The sequence below is a fragment of the Pteropus vampyrus genome, unplaced genomic scaffold (assembly GCF_000151845.1).
Source record: "Pteropus vampyrus isolate Shadow unplaced genomic scaffold, Pvam_2.0 Scaffold3, whole genome shotgun sequence".
Classification (NCBI taxonomy): Eukaryota; Metazoa; Chordata; class Mammalia; order Chiroptera; family Pteropodidae; genus Pteropus; species Pteropus vampyrus.
This window is the reverse complement of record NW_011888784.1, coordinates 4,375,970-4,392,754: the sequence shown is the minus strand read 5'-3', so window position 1 is coordinate 4,392,754 and position 16,785 is coordinate 4,375,970. Positions and strand designations below refer to the sequence as shown.

The 16,785-nt window shown below is 47.2% G+C and overlaps 1 protein-coding gene across 7 annotated transcripts in view; it reads left to right on the top strand.

The window, feature by feature from the left end:
* CTIF (cap binding complex dependent translation initiation factor) overlaps positions 1-16,785 on the top strand; it is a 260,002-nt gene that overhangs the window by 13,987 nt on the left and 229,230 nt on the right. For 5 of the 7 annotated variants that reach the window (XM_011360850.2, XM_011360883.2, XM_011360875.2 and 2 more), the window contains exon 2: positions 13,406-13,541. The exons of 1 other annotated variant lie outside the window; for it this stretch is intronic. The gene's annotated coding sequence lies outside the window, so the exon portion shown is untranslated. Of the gene's footprint in view, positions 1-5,790; positions 5,913-5,999; positions 6,109-13,405; positions 13,542-16,785 lie in introns of those variants that run through there. One more of the 7 variants, XM_023531233.1, reaches the window with a different exon arrangement.

Below are 16,785 nucleotides of genomic sequence, written 5' to 3'. Positions count from 1 at the left end.
TCAATTCTTCTAACACCATATACCAGGCACTGTACCAAACGCTTTAAAATTATTAACTGACTTAATCCTTATAAAACCCCTGTGAGATGGGTGTTATCATCACCCCTATTTTAGAGAAGAGAAAACTGAGACAGAGTTAACAGAGAAATTAAATAACTTGCCCAAGATCACACAGCTAAGTTGGAAAGGCAAGATTCAAGTTCGGCAGTCTGGCTAGAGTCATGTTCTTGCCTAGTGCTCTATGCGCTGCTCACTAGTGGCCAGTTGTGAAAATTAGGTGGGCCGGTGACTAATGAGGATTGATCTGAGGGTGGTCAGCATTTTCCTCTCATCCCCAGGACCCGCAGGGTCAAACCTGATAGCCAGATTCTGTAAGGTTAGCAGATTAGTAGGGCCCGAAGCACATAGAGGGGACTTTAGCTTGTTTTGGTTTCTACAAGAGGAATTGATCCTGGCTGATGGGAACAGAGGCAGGCTTGGAACTATATGTAGAGATACTCCTCCCTGAGAATGAGAACTCTAGACAAAACCATTTCTAGATGATCATAATTATGCCAATAAAAATGAGCACTCAGAGACCAGTATCCACATTTCAGGACAATAACTAGAAGAAGACATCTTTCAATTAACTGCAATCCTCAAACAAGTATTAAAACCTGTAAATCTATTTGGAGCCATTTCCCTGGGCCAGAGTGATTTATCTCAGAAGCAGGCTGTAAAATTCAGCAAGGGCTGACTTCGCACACTCAATGTCACCTTCCCAACTCCCTCATACCAATAACCCTCAGTCAGCCCTGGGAGTTGAGAGATTAGTGGCAGCATTTCTTGAGGGGGTGGGAGTCTGGGGCTGCAGAGGGGTCTTCCCTATATGCAGGTTAGCCATCTTGTCTGAGCCCCCTTTCTCATAAGGGGGAGACTTAGAGGATGAAGTACAGCATTCCCTTCCCCTTGGGGCTAAACCACTCCTAAGAATAGGAGCAGTGAGGGTGACTCACTTTTACTACCAGTGGAAAGCTGATCTGGATTTTGGTAGTGGTTTGAAGGTAACAGGGATCTTGGGGGAGAGTTTATTCTTTGGTGTCCTGGCTGCTCTCCACAGTGGTACATATTCAATGTAGTGATTTAAGAGGATTCCTGATCCCAGGAGAACCTCCGCTCTGCCTTTTACAGAAGGGTGTCTTCTTCTGCATTGTTTTGCTGTCCCTGCCTTTTCTCCTGTGTTTGTGTCTCTGCCTATTGGTACCATCCTCCCACCTCATCCCAAGGATAGGCTCTTCCTAGGTGCTCCCCTCCTGCCTGGGGTCCCTGGCCCTACCCCTTCCCCCAGCCAGCGGCACACTGCTCCCTACCCCGCCCCCTCAAATGGTGAAAGGATCTTCCTGACAACTGAGAATCCCAGTTCCTTTTTGGTTGGACATTTTCAATTTAGGGGGAAGGCTTTTAAAGACACACACACACACACACACACACACACACACACACAATTTTTTTTGACTGCTTTCAGGCCACTCTTGGTTCTCCCTTTGTTTATCCAAACTGGAGTCTCCTTTGTTTTCAGGAGCAGGTTTTCTGACAGGCTCCCTCCTGGTGGTCACTCTCCCTTCAGTCCTGTCTGCTTTAGGGATGATGGGAGTTGATCGACTGTCCCAGAGGTCAGAAGATCCCAAGCGAAATGGGCTTTTGTGGAAGTGGATGGTATTCCTTCTTTTCTCAAGTACTTTGCTGCCACCTGGAATACAAGCAGGGGCCTTGCGGGCCTGGGGGTGAGACTGCCCGTGGGGGATGGAGGCCTTGCTGGGGTGGGTGGGGTGGTGGGTACAGGCTGTTGCTACATCTTGGGTCAGCTCCATGCGCTACAGACAGCCCCCTCCCCGGGCCTCGATGGAGTTCCCCAATGCCTGGCTCTCCTCCAGCTTGTCCGAGAAGGACATTTGACCTCATTCATCTAACAATATATTAGAAATAGCAGATAATTTGAATAAAATGAAGCTGTCTCATTTCGGGGGATACTTTGGAAAATAGAAGCTTGGTTCTCATTGAAGGTGCCTCATTAGTGTGTGCTTGTGTTTTTAACAACTTAAAAAGTGTTATAGAAAATATGGTGCCACCATTACATTAAAATACATTTGGGAGGAATTATCTATCAATCTCCCTCTTCACTTGAATACTATATGAGTTTTGCATATTATATCCCTTTCCCCCTTTAATAGAAATTGATCAATGTACAGTTATGTTAAATAATTTTGTATACTTCGTTAGCTGGGTTTGTCATTTGTTTCAAATTCTGTTTATTGCCAGTCTCACCACTGTCTTCCAGAGACACCAAGCTCCGCAGGTCTATGGTATCATCACCTTTATCAGCGACACTCCTCGGCAGAGTATCTTGTTTTAGTTGGTGTTTCCCAGCTGCCCAGGGCTGTTCCTTCCTTTCTCCCAAAGGAAACAGCTGAGAAATCACCAGAATTGTCGTACTCTTAAATAACACCAGCTGCCACTGATATGTGTCACAGTTTATGAATTTGCCAAGGCACTCTCATGCCTCATATGTGGGATAGGCAGGTATTATAATTATGGCCTCTTTGCAAACACACTCCAAGAAATTAAGTCTCATGCAGGACTTCACAGCTGACACTGGGACTGGAGGCCATGTCTTCTTACTCTCTTGTGCTCTTTCTACCACCACAGAACCAGCCGTAGACACCAGGGATGTGTCTTGTGATTTACTTCTGTAAAAAGGGAATAATAAGAGTGCCTAGTTCATAGGGCCAGTGTGAGCTCTTAGCTGGGGTCATAGTAGCCCCCCACCATTATGTGCCAGGCACTAAGGGGGATAGACAGATCACATGGCTTGGGCACACCATGCAGAAATGCAGATAAAACCTGTGCCCAGATAAGCATCATGCCAGGTGGGAAGGTTGGGTCCGCGTGTGTGACTTTGTGGCTCTCCTATACTGTGAGTCTCCTGGTCCAGCTTCCTGAAGTCATGTCCTCTCCTCTCCAGGGTGGGCCAACCAGGAAGCCAGGGGTGGACATGAGGCTGCTTACAGAGCTGATCCTTCCTTCAGGGATCTTGGTGTGCTCTGTGGACTTTTTAACTCACAGCCGTTGTTGCCAGCCCATTACACAGACCAGGGCTACAGTCACTGGGCATTCTGGCTTTCGGCCCTGCATCAACCCCTTCTGTGTCACCAAGTGTATGCACGTGTACATACACACACACACACACACACACACACACACACACACACGACTAAAACAATCAGCAGGGGAAGTGTGTGGTGTATAAAGGAAGGAGGAGTTCATTCATTCATTTATTCAGCCAGTACATACTGCAATATGCTAAGCCCTGGAGCTTTCCCACCACGAACGAGCACATAGCACATGCACACGAGTGCATGCCATGAAGGGGAGTAAAGCAGGCCAGGGACTGGGGGTGCTGGAGGGGTGGTAAGGGCAGAGTCCTGAAGGAGGTGGGATGTGAGAGGGGGCTGGGAGCACGGCCTGTTTGCGGAACAGCAGGAGGCCATTGGGGCTGGAGGGGAGTGAGCAAGGGAGAGAAAGGCAGTGAGGCTGGTCACAGGCCAGATCATGTATGGACTTGGACTCAGTAATGTAGGATGGTTTTGAAGCCTTCAAAGGGCCTGACCTGAGACTGGGGGACTGGGGTTGTTATCCAGGAAGGAGCGAGCTCTTCTGACCCTGGCACAGGGTGGGGATTTTGGAATCTCCATCTCCTACATTTCCAGCTTATCTGGGACCCTCTGCTTCGTACTCTTCAGGTGTGCTGCCCCCATTCAGGACATTCCATGGATCTCCTAGGGGCTAATGTACCCTCTCCCTCCCATCGTGCAAACTGCTCAGCCCCAGTCACAGTGGCTGGGCTGCCTCCTGTTTGCTTGTGGCAGAATTCCCTCTCCTGACTGGGAGCTCCTGGAACTCGATTCATCTTTGCGACCGTCTCAGTGAGTGGCACCTAGTAGGCCTCCCCAAAGCTGATAAGGAAGAGAGAGGAAGTAAAACCCTAGACGAGGTCTTATAACTGGCCAGCACCTGGGGCGAGGCACTTAGAGAGGAAGGAGTTGAGATTTTCATGGCCAAGGCGGGCTCCTTGTGTGTGGGGATTGCCCTCGCGAGGATTGTGGGTAGAGGAGAGGTCACCCAGCCACAACATAGCAGGGACTTCCTTCCTGTGCTATGGGAAGCCACCCCATTCCACTGCTTAGTTTTGGAGGTGACAGCAGGGACAGCACCTGCAGCCTCTGAGGCCAGCCTCTTCCTCGGCATTTCCCTTTGGGGTGGGAGTTCCGGTACTTTGCCTTATCAGGAGGAAATGATAGCTTTGGAAAGGCTGTGGAAACCCCCTTGGGGATAGCTTTGGGTAGATGACAAGACAGGGACCTTTCTAAAGGATAAATAATCCTGGAGTTATGCTTAAGGACAGTGCTTCCTAGGCACCCCTATTTGGCTTACAGTACCCCAAGGCCAGGAGCCTACCTAGCTCAAGGCCTGGCTGAGGGACTGTAGATTTGGATTCTCATTCAGTCATTAAATTTCTTTAAAGTCTAAGAATTAATAGTCTCATTTGTTCAACAAACTTATTCAGCAGATATTTTTGTGAAGCAGCTATATACCAGGCTTTTTTCTAAGAACTGGTAATATAACTAGTAAAGAAAACAGACAAAAATTCTTGTCCTGGATGACTAGTCTTATAACAAGAGGACATCTTTAAAGAAAGACCTGCAGTTCTTTAAACAATAAATCCTGCAGTTCATGTAAACTTTGGTTCTGAGCATGGTGAGGAGAGGCAGGAGCAGTGGGGTAGTTGGGATGCCCAGGGACAGAGGGAAGCAGTGTCACCTGAGGCCAGTCAGACAGGGTGGACATACAGCACTCTTGCAATGTGGCAGAAGTCAGGGAAGAATGAGATTCTATTTACAAAGTTGAGCTTGTAAACAGCTATTTCTGAACATGTTTATATTCCAGAAGTAACTTATCCATGGCTGATTTTCTGACAGAGCAACAAGTGTTATTTTCTTTGTGTCTGGGTACACAGGGCTGGTGTGCACCCTGAACTGGGGACAAACATGGCTAAGCAATTTGCAAACAAAATAAGGACAAGTCTGTTCAGAGTCACTTCATGTGGCTGGGCCTGAGAGCTGGTGGAAAGAACTCAGAACAGTCAGAGAAGACTTCCTGGAGGACGTGGCCCTAGGCTAGCCACAAGGAAGTGGGGAAGGTGTTCTCGGTGAGGTGGTAACATGTGAGCGTGGCTTGTGTCCATCGGGCAGCATGACCGGTCTGTCACGTGGAGTTGGAAATGGTGACAGATTGGGAGGATGGGATAAGGGGGCAGTGTAGGCCAGTGCAGGCTTGACGTGGTCCCCACCTGGGAGCCATTAAAGGTTTTGCAGCTGGAAGTAGCTGGTAATGGTGTTTTCCAGTGTTTAGGGTGTCATTGATGGTGGGAGGGAGTTGGAAGCAGATGAACGTCAGTCTAGAGAACCAGGGTCCTGCCCAACAAGTCATGGGGTCACAAATAAATCACTCACTCTTTCTGAGCCTTAGTTTACCTCATCTGTAAAATGAAAAGAAGATTTCTAATCTTGGCTATTTCGCAGATTTGTTGTGAGTCTTAACTTTAAGAATATATGTGATAATGCTTTTCTTAAAAAAGAAAAGAAAAAAAAAAAGGTAAAGTGTTAATTCAAGAAATAATCCAGGCTGTTGGTGTCAGGATCCCCTTTCTCATTTTGGCTTCCTCTACCTAGGAGACAGCAGGAAGTGAGAGAGAAATCTTGTTTTCTTGTGCGTAAATGACAGAGTCCACACAAAGGAGGACCAAGAAGGGGGAACTTGAGTTTACAAAACATCCTGCCCACCATTTGCATTTAATCCTCACACCATGCTCTGTGGTAGGTAGGTAGGGACAGCTGATGGGGACTCTGAGCTGGAGCTGCAGCCCCGTCCCAGGACACTGACCCACTCTCCTTCTGCATTAGTTTGCCCTGGCTGCCACAACAGAGTGCCACAGACTGGGGGGCTTAAACAACAGAGATTCATTTTCTCACGATTCTGGAGATTGGAAGCCCAAGGTTGAGCTGTCAGCAGGTAAAGTGTCCGCAGGTTTCGTTTCTCCTGAGGCCTCGCTCCTTAACTTATAGATGGCTGTCTTCTCTCTGTCCTCACATGGTTTTCTTCTGTGTGTATCTGTGTCCTAATCTCTTCTTATAAGGAGACGAGTCATTGGATTAGGGCCCCTAATGACCTCATTTTCCCTTAATCGCCTCTTTAGAGGTACTGTCTCCAAGTGCAGTCACATTCTGAGGTATTGGGCGTGAGGACTTCAGCATATGCATTAAGAAGAGTAGTGCACAATTAACCCCTACCACATTCTTCCAGAATTTCCGGAGTATTTACAATTCTGAGTGGGAAGGCACTTTACTGGAGGAAAAGGGGAGTGAGTGAGGATTGTAAAATGCTCGGGAGTTGTCACAGACTCGATTTGGGGGAGGTGGGTACCATTGAGAACTATGACAAGGCAAACATAGGTGAGCGCATGATATACTGTGCCCAGCAAATCTAAATTAGGTTCACTCAGGCATAAACTTCTTAAACCAAAAAACCCCTAACCTTCACAAAAGTTCAATTAACTTGCTTTATAAAAGATTTCATAACACATTTCCTTTAAATATCCAACCTCACTAGTATACTTAAAAGTGATTTGATTTAACACCATGTGATTAAAGTACTATGTTTTCAGAGCCTAGTCATTAAAAGCTTGAGAGACAGCCTGTAATTAAAATTTTGCTGAACCTTCCTCCTCCCAAGACCAGTTCACGACAGTTGGCAATTAAAGCAGCTGAGGTATCCATGGGTCTCCAGAGCCTCCTGCTCCAGGTAAGTGTGCTCCTGGATCCGACCAGTATTGGAGAAGGGCAGCGCTGACCACCTGGCTCCTGCCTGGGCTGTCTTTCCTGCTGCCCTAGGAGCCAGCACTGGATCTATGCGGGCAGCAACCCAACCTAGTTCTGCTTGACCTCCAGTATCACTTGGGGGCAGTGATATTGGTCCCCTGTCAGTTTAGAGGGCAAGGAGGCATAGACAAAAGAATATCGAGTGTTATCCAAATCTCAACATCAGTGATTTCAACCCGTATGTATTTTACTCTTACCAGAGCCACAAATATATCCAAGTTGATTGACTAATAACTTGTGTTCCTCCATACAAGTGGAGCACATTGCCCAGAACCAGGGGAGGAAGTGGGCATCAGAAGGAGGCCCTTACCCATTTCCTAAGAGGGGAGAGCGAGTATAACCAGGAAAAGTATAACCAGGACAAGCACGTGTGACTGATCCATTTGCAGGAAAGCATGTCATGATTCTCAGAGTGGAAAAGCCAGCAATTATGGGATGAAGAGCACTTGTCATCTAGGGCATAGGTAACCAGGGTTTAATAAAGCCAGTTGCTAGTGGGGTGTTAGGTTCTGGGTCTAGTCCTTCCATCATCTATATTAATAACTTGGTGTGTGTCAGAAACTGTGCTGTGTGCTGAGGGTCATCGGTAGTCTTGGGGCAGAGAGCCTTCAAGTGCAAATCTAAAAAGTGCCTTCCCTGGGGATGCACAGACAAGTGGAAGAGACATTCTCACCCAGAGTGAAAGCAGAAGCCCAGGGCACTGTGGGACGCCCCGGAGGGGGGCCTGGTCCAGCCTGGGGCATCAGGGAAGGCTCCTTATGGAAGTGCTGAGTAAATTAAGAATAGAATCAGAGGCTGCAGGGGAGTCCGTCTGATAAAGAGGTGGGGAGAGGTGTGTTTAAGGCAGAAGGAACATTATATGCAAAAGCATGGTGGTGAAAATGTGCACGGGTGGGGGCAATTCACGTACTTCTAAGGACACAGACTTTGAGGAGAGTGGAGGGAGGTAAGGAATGGGGGTCGAGAGTTGAGCATAGGCCAGAGTGCGAAGGCCGCGGCAGGTAGAGGTGAGTAAGCTAGACTTTGTTCTAGGATTTTGAGGTACGCTTTAGGGTAAGAGTGAGCTGGAGGTTCCACAGTGCTGGGTGGACACAGTCTACCCTAAGCCTGGTGCTCTGAGGCTTATTCAGAACACTCATTGACATCTAGGCAGGACTCTGCTGTGAGGTTGGGTTGGCCTTCTTGCCCCTCACACCAAGCTGCTTGCTTATTTTCTGGGGTGTAACTGCCTCTGTGCCCCTTTATGCCAACACAGATCTCTTCAGAGCCTGGCAGCCTTTACTATTTCATATATGTAAGCAAACTCAAAGGAACCAACCCATGTGTATCAGTAAGTAACAGAGACCAGAAATAACCAGGGTTATTTAAGATAGAGATTATTTTTCTCCCGCATAAAAGAGCCCTAGGGATAGGCTGGCTGGCCAGAGCTAGTATGCTGGTTGTATGAACCTAGTTCACGTCCATCTTTTTGCTCCACCATCTTTGCATGTGGCCACTTTACTCGAGGTACCTCAAGGTCGCCTTGTGGTCCAGTATGGTTGCTAAAGTACTAGCCATCACACCCTCCTTCTGGGCAAGGAGGAGGAACTGAGATCACTTTCCGTTAATCAGCCCTATCTGTGAGGGAGGCTGGGAAATATAGTTTTTCAGCTGAGTGTATTACCCAAGGTTCAGCAAGTAAGGAAGAATGGGAGAATGGATAACGAGTAGGCAACTAGCAGCCTCTGCCATGACATATGGTGTAAGAGTGAGCCAAGGAAGACCAGCAGTTCCCTGAGAGCCTGGTTCCATATTCCATGTCTTTATCTGCGGTTTTCAGCACTGTGTGGCACGTAGGAGATACTGCTGAAGGGTCAGACGAACGAGACAATGACACAGGGAACTCCAGTTCTGATTAGCTACCAATAAGCTCAGGTGACCAAAACATGTTGTATTTGGATGCATCTCAGAGAGGAGCAGGACCGTGCAAGGGCAGGGGCCCTGACCCTACTTCTTACTTAGGCAAGTCGTTTATCTCTTTTGAGCCTCAGTTTCTCCCTCTTCAGAAAGGGAACAATCCTACTTCTGCAGATTTGAGGCAAGGATCAAATGAGGCAATAGACTATACATAATTGTATAAATGTGAGTTTGTGGTGGTTACATGTAGCTTGTTTAGCTTCTCAGACTCTCTTCTTCTCCCTCTAGATAAAGTCTAGAAGATTAGAATACTTTTTTGAGCTCAGTTATATATACTGACTTCTCTCATAGTCTCCATTCCTCCCTCCCAGGCCACAGGAATCATAATATTCCTTTGTTTCCAGGTATCTTTCTTCAGAAAGGCTCAAAGTTCTAATTATCTCTGGATTATCTAATATTCTAAGATACAGGGAGGATCAAGAATTATTATTTATCTCTGAAAAATGGGCAGGTAACTCACCCAGAGTCAGAGCTACACCTAAAGCTGGGTTTTCTGACTCCATTCCCAGAGCCCTTTCTCCTAAAATAGTATGTACAGGCCTTTTGTATTGAAGCAGCAAATGCAGCTTTTCAAAAGAACTCTTAGCCAGAGGCCCAGTGCACAAAGGGAACAGGATGCCCGTCTCACAAGCCACCTCCCTGGAAAGCTCCTAAGTCTCCTTGGGGTCCCAAGGTGGGCTGCTCTTAGTCCTTCTGGAAGCATCCAATTCATCAGCTGTCCAGTGCTCCCTGGGTTTTAAGTGCTCTTGGTGGACACAAGTAGAAGCCCAGCTCTCTCCTATGTAGGGGAGACAAGGAACTTGGTCAGTCTGTGACAGCAATGACTGTCGTCACACCTTGGCTTGGCCCTGGCCTGGGGTAGAGACCCGCACAGTCCAGCCCCATCTCCCAACACAACCCTGACTCATTGCCCGTTCTCCCAATGCTTAACCCCAAATGGATGCGCAAGGAGTGCTTTCCTGCTTGAAAGAATTACAGATTGTGTGGTATAACCGCATACCCCCAATACAAGTAATTTAAATTTATTATCCATTTTTCCTTTTATATTTTTGAATGTTTTCTCACCATTTTTTTTTGCCGAAGCTTCCTAACTTTTTAATGAATCTGCCCTCGTTTCCTCATCTTGCCTTCTCCATGTCCACATTCACTGTTTCCTAGAAGTTTAAGTTTTAAAATGTGTTTGAAGAGGCACTACACTTACAGAGTTAAAAAAATAAATTTAAAAACATCTAATTAAAAAGTTATGCTTTGGAGACAACGTCCATCAACCAATGAATGGATAAACAAAACACGGTATATTCGTACAATAGAATGTTATTTGGCCATAAAAAAGAGTGAAGTACTGCGACATGCTACAATTTGGATCAACCTCGAAAATGTGCTAAGAGAAAGAAGTCAGACACGAAAGTCTCATATTGGATGAATCCATCTGTAAGAAAGGTCCAGAATAGGGAAATCCCCAGAGACAGAATGGAGCTTGGTGGTTTGCGGGGTCGGGGGGTGGGGGGAATGGGCAGTGATTGTTCATGAGCACAGGGTTTACTTTTGGGGTGATGAGAATGTTTTAGAACTAGACCGAGTCGGTGGTTACACAGCTGTGTGAATGGACTAAATACCACTGAATTGTACTCTTTAAAATGCCTAAAATGGTTAATTTCATGTTATGTAAATTTCATCTTCATAATTAAAAGAAAGAAAAAAAAAAGATGATCTGTGAAGTATGGCGGTGGTGTTTTCAATCTGTCCCCAACCACCCTCTTCCTTCATGTCCTGCTCTTTCCTTAGAGGTGACAATTTTAAAAAACTTTTTATTATTGGAAATTCCAAAAGATATCAAAGTAGACAGAATAACATGATGAATCATTGTGTACCTACCACCCACCTTCCTCAGTTACCATCTCATGGCCAAGCTTGGTTCTCTTCTGCGACCCATTTCCCTATCCATGGATTATTTGAAGCAAATCCCAGACACCATATTATTTCACTCATAATTAATTCAGTAGGTATCTGTAAAAGGTAAGAACTCTTTTTTAAAAGCATAACCACAATAAGTAGTACTTTCAATTACATTTTGTTTCTCCTTTCAGTATTCTTCATGCATTAAAGGACTACATTCTAATTTTCCCCTTTCTTATATCAAAGGGATTATACTAAAAATGCTATTCTGTACCTTGCTCTTTTGCCTAACAGAATATTCTGTAGATCTCATCTCTATCAGCATATAGTAAGCCTCCTTGTGTTTTTTTTTTTTAAGAGTATTATATTCTATTGCATGGCTATGTGCTAGTTTATTCACCCATCTCTTACTTCTGTACATTTGGGTGGTTTCCAGGACACCACTGCAGACTGAGGGATCAAAGACAAATCATATTTGGTTCCTGGCCTCAAGGAGCCTGGATTAGGCAGGTTCTTCAGAGAAAGAGAACCATTAAGAGAGAGAGAATTTTCCTGGGATCCTCTGTTGTTCTCTGTGTAGTTAGCTTGGGCTTCCTGTAACACGGTTCTCTCAGTGGACTTGGCCTTATTTCAAGGCGGCTGGCTTCCCTCAGAACACAAAGGCAAAAGCTGCCAGGCCTTCTTCAGACTTAGGTCTAGAACGGGCATAGTGTCACTTCTGCTGCACTTCTGAACAACCAGGCACATGCTGGGAGGTGTGGACACTACCCCATCCCTATAGGGAGTGTGGTAGAATATCTGGATACTTGATAAATAATAGCTGTCAGAGCACTGGAGTGGCTGAGACCCAGCTCTCGGGGTAACTTCCTGTGAGACCTAGTCCGATACTCATTCCCTCTCTGAATCTCTAAAATGGGGATAATAGGATACCCACCAGTCACTGTCTACTCACAGGGCTGCTGCCAGGTCCAGATGAGATAAGACAATAATAGCTATGAAAGAGGTTAGCAGCTGGGTGTGGCAGGATTTTTGGAGCCTCCTTCTCAGAAGCCCTCACCTCCAGACACTTCTACCAGGACTCTTGGGGTGCACAGAGGTAGGTCACAGCTCCTCCTGAGGTGCTTATGCAGGCCTCAGTTGGGTCAGCAAGTAGGTCTCGAGTCTGGGAGGCATGAAGGGCCAACTTGCTGAATGTTTAATACTCACCAGGGACTTTGCAGCCCTTACATTTTTTCTCATACCCTTGTAGCAGTTCTATAAGACAAGTGACACTTTTGCCCCTTTGGCACATGTCCCCCACAGTGAGTGACATAGCTGAGTGACAGAGCCAGAACTCCAGCTTGGGCCCGCCAGGCTCCAAACCCTGTGCCCTTTACCCACAAAGCTGGCTGGGGAGAAAGACTCTTGGCAAAATACCAGAATTTTCCTTACTGTGAACACTGTCGACTTTAATTAGATTAATTTTCACTTTTCTTTTGCCTTCGGGAAGGGGGTTGTTTAAAAATGATGCCATTGGATTACAGCAATGCACTGTGAGAAGAACTGAGAATTCTGGTGTGAGAAACTCCAACCCAGCAAGCAGTCAGCAGCACATCTGATTTATCCGTGTGCCTCCCCCAAGATCCCCTCCAGCCCCCCAAGGACAGCCCAGCCTCCTGGTCTGTCTCTACTCTCTCAGGACAGACGTTCTTTGCCCCAGTCCAGGTCTGTCACAAATACTCCCTGTGTGGCCTGCGTTTTTAGAAAGTCTGCTCTGAGCACACCTCTGTGCTGGGCTGTGGCCCCAGCCCCACGTCTTGGTTATCTGGAGTAAATAAAAGATGCCAGCATTTATGTGGTCTTCTCTTTCCAAAATAAACTAGTCAGGGCTTTGCCTGGATTAAGGCTTAGTAAATGAGAGTGCTTTGCCCAGTCCCAATCTTGCTTTTTTTTACCCTGGGGAGCCAACAACAAACATTTGTAGAGGGCCCAGGGCACACCAGGTGGGCCCTGAGCTGGAGAAACGTTCCTTGTGGAACAGTTGGCCTCAGAGGGAACTCACTGAAGAACAGCTAGGCTTATGGATTGTCCCCCTGTGACCTTGGCCAGCAGCGCCTGCACTCAGGGCGCCTGGGTCTGCCCACTTGCCTGGCTGTGAGAGTATGCCGAGGGGTGGGCCTGACTTCTGGCAGCTGTGGGTGTGCGGTCACTTGGGCCCAGGCTGCCCAGGGTAGCGCTGACCTTTGGAAGGGCAAACATGTGGCCTTTGGGGCTTTGCCAGGCCAGCCACTAGTCAGGAGAGAAGCAGTTCATGCTGCACGGTGTTTTCCCTTCTCCTCTGGCCTGGTCATTTTTACTGGGAAGCCAAAAAGACAAGCATTTTGTAGTCATCATGGAGGGTATTGGGCCCTTTCCTGCAAGGGGCCTTTCTGTGGAGCTGAGGACATTTGCCCATCCTCCCAGCATCTCGCCGGCATCCTCATTCAGGCCTCAGTCGCCACTCTCCTAACTTTCCAAGTCCCCTTTCTCTGCGGTTCTCTACTTCAGCCAACACAAACACCAGAATAAGTAGGCAAAAAGCTACCTCTTCTCTTTTCCAGATTCACCGCGCCAGCGGAGGCATAACCGTTTAATCGCTGACACTAAGTCTCCAGTAAAACCCGATGAAACCTGGTCCTGCAGAGGCCAAGTACACATCTGGGTGTGGCACAAAGAAAACAGAAGAAAAGGACATAGGTAGGATTTGGTCTGCTCAGATGTACCTTTTCAAATCCTTTTATTTAGACTCTTAATTCCCTGTTCTACTTTATAAGCTTGGGGTTTGGGGATTTCAGAGTTTGTCTTTGGTGTGGTTTTGTTTTCTGGTTTTCTCCACAGAGGGGATAATATTCTAAAAGCTTGAAATTGCTAATTATTCTTAAAACCTCGAGAGCCGCTTAGGTGGCATGTGTGATCCTTAGAGCACGTTGTATTGCAGGCCACAACAGCGAATGCGCATACGGAGACTCCAGGAAAGTGTTTTAGGGGGATCGCTGAAGGGAAATTGTCCTACCAGTTCAGAGAATGCCCCCCAAAGGCGAATCTGATCTGAGTTACACCTGCGAGGTGCAGAAGTCAGAGGTCAGAGGCAGGCACAGCCTCAGTTCCTTCTCATGGCTTCTGTTTCCCTATGTTGACCGAGGAGGAGACGGGTCTGCCCAGGGTCCCTGTTTCTTTTGTGTGATACTGAGCATGACAGCTGGCCCGGGGGACTCAGACTGACTCTTAGGAACTTGAGGTTAGAGATGCGAGGAGAAAACCGCAACAAGAATTGACTAGAAAAATGCTGCCTCATCCACGTGAGACAGGGAGTTTGGGTAAAGCGGAGTCTGATGTGTGTCCCTGCCTCAGGATCAGGGAATGATGGCATGAGGCAGGTAGTGCCAAAAACCACATCGGGAATAAATAGTCCTGTACAGGTCCAGGTTCACTCTTTGATATGTGGATATCCAATTGTCTCAGCACTACTTGAAAAGACTATTCTTCCCTATTGAATTCTTTTTTTGTTGGTTTGTCATGCCTTTTCCTACTCAAAAATAACTATTGGCCCTTTCTCTCCCCTCCCCCCACCGTCTCCCTCCAGCTGTCCTTTTTCCCCCGCTCTCCCTCACACGCACCTGCCAGTTCGCCCTGAGGTAACGGGCACCTCTGCTGCTTAAGGGAGGCCTCATTGCGGCCCCGGGCCTTATCCCTAACTCCCAGGATTCCTTCTCAGAAGGACCTGTGCTTACTCAGGCCTCTTTTTGTGTTCATTCGTCTCCCTAGATGGGCGAATTCAGCTCCTTCAGGGGAAGGGCATGAAGGAAGAGCTGCATGTGACCCCAAACCCTCACATTAACGTGCTGTCTTTTCATGCCTGTATTCCTGGCTCCCAAGCCAGGTGTCAGCTTTCTCAGGCACGACCCTCTTGGAGTCCCTTGTCTTTCTGAACAATGTTCACTGACTGAAAAATTAAATGGAAGCTTCTACAGACATCTGGCTGACCGATGGCTCACTAAAGTGGTAGTCCATCCATTAGTCCATCCATCTACCCCTCCATCCATCCATTCATCCATCTGTCTGTCTGTCCACCTTTTTCTTTGTCCATCTACTGAGAAAGGAAAAGGCTGGTTGCCTAACCCTTGTCTGTTGGCCGTACTATAGGTTTGTATCATTATAAAATCATAATTTAGCCCATCATCCAAGGGGTGGCAAGTTTACCAGATAGCCGTAGTCTGAGGTTACCCTGCCTGTTGTCCCTGGCAGAATGCTCGCTGGGGTGCCTTTGTGGTTTCTATGTGGGGGTCTCAGGATGCCAATGACACATCCCTGACCTAGTGAGCAAGAGTTAGAGCAGAGAGACAGAAATATCCATGGATAAATTGTGATGTTTGTTCATTAAATTTTAGGGCCACAAGATGGAGATGGAGGCTGCTGAGAAATTCTCACTCTCAGGTGCCCTAAGTAGACCACCGGCCTTCAATAGTAACAGCCTCGAGACCTGCAGTTCCATCGCACCTTATACCAATGACCTTCTGTGTGCCCTGAAATCGGGCCCAATCTTTAAAACTTTGGGGCCCCCTGACCCCTTGGCAGAAGCAACTCACTGCTATTTAGAAAATTGGGTTTTCAATCTTGACCCACTCTTCAGGGACACTCTGGCTGTGGCTTTTATTCTCAGGAACTGGCCATGGATACTCTTCCTGGATACACCCAGGTCCTGTCTGCCCCAGGGTACGCTGGCCTGCTTCTCTCATCATGGTGACACCTTTCTTAGGGTTTCTGCTCTCCTGCCCTGTGGGCTGGTTTCTCTGTCTGCTCCTTCCTGACCCCCTGAGTATCAGAGGTCTGGCCTGAACCTCACTGGTGGACAGGTCCCCCGGGAGGTCTTCAGCAGTATGAAGGTTCGTGCGGGGATTGGATAGCAACTACCCCACTTGCTGGAAGCATCCAAGCCTTGCTCATCTAAGTAAGACACCCTCTTGTGTTGCTCCAGAAATGAGATCTTTCTGTAGTCCTGTCTTAAAACTGACTTCTTTTCATTTACCAACGGTTTGCATGATTTTGCCATGTCATGACACATTCCCGCTTAAACGTCATGCCAGCATCAGCTCTCTAATATTTATTTTTATAAATTTCCCATTTCACAGGGAAAGAAGGTGAGATGGCAATACTGTTCTCACAAATACCACAGCTGATCACTGAATTTCAATTGTTTTATAAAAATCCTATGTGAATTATGTAACTTACCAGCCCTGCATCCAAAATTACATGTAACTGCTTGCGTTTTCAAAAATAATTCTTGCCACTACCTTAGGTTTTAGGGCTTTAGTTTGGACCTGCCCCCCTCTTATCTCCATGTTCTAAGACATTTTCTTCCCATTTCTTTTCTGCTGCCCATGCTTGGGTTAGATCTGAAGGTTCCCCTCTCTGGATTGCTGCAGACTTTCTACCATTTCTCTGACTGCTGGCACTTACTCTGAGAGAAGCAGACTAGGGGAATAAAGAGGGTGGCCAGGGGAGGGGAGCTTTCTCTGTTGGCAAAAATGGAGCAGAGCAAGTGGCTGGTGTGCTACCTGGGGTCAAGCAGTCAGCGACAACTTTATCTCATGTCTTTCTTGTTGCTTATGGAGGGCTTGAAAGCTAGAGCCGGTATCCATCCTCAAGTGTTCATTGAGCCCTAGATATGTACCTGGTTCCAGGAAGGTGTTATCACCTGTCCCCGGGAGGAAAGGTTGCAGACAGGAAGAGGTGTTAAGGCTCCACACAGGGAAAGGTATGACTAAGTGGCAGAGGGCAAAGTTTAGAAATGCGTACTGGAGACTTTTAGGGAAATTGGAGGTCAGCGTGGGCCAAAGCAGGGAAGACCCTGCGTCTGAGGGGTGCAGCAGGGTGGGGGCTTTTGGAATTGGGTGGAGGGGACCCTTTTAAGAGGGAGAGGGTGTCACTGTTCTTCTTCCGG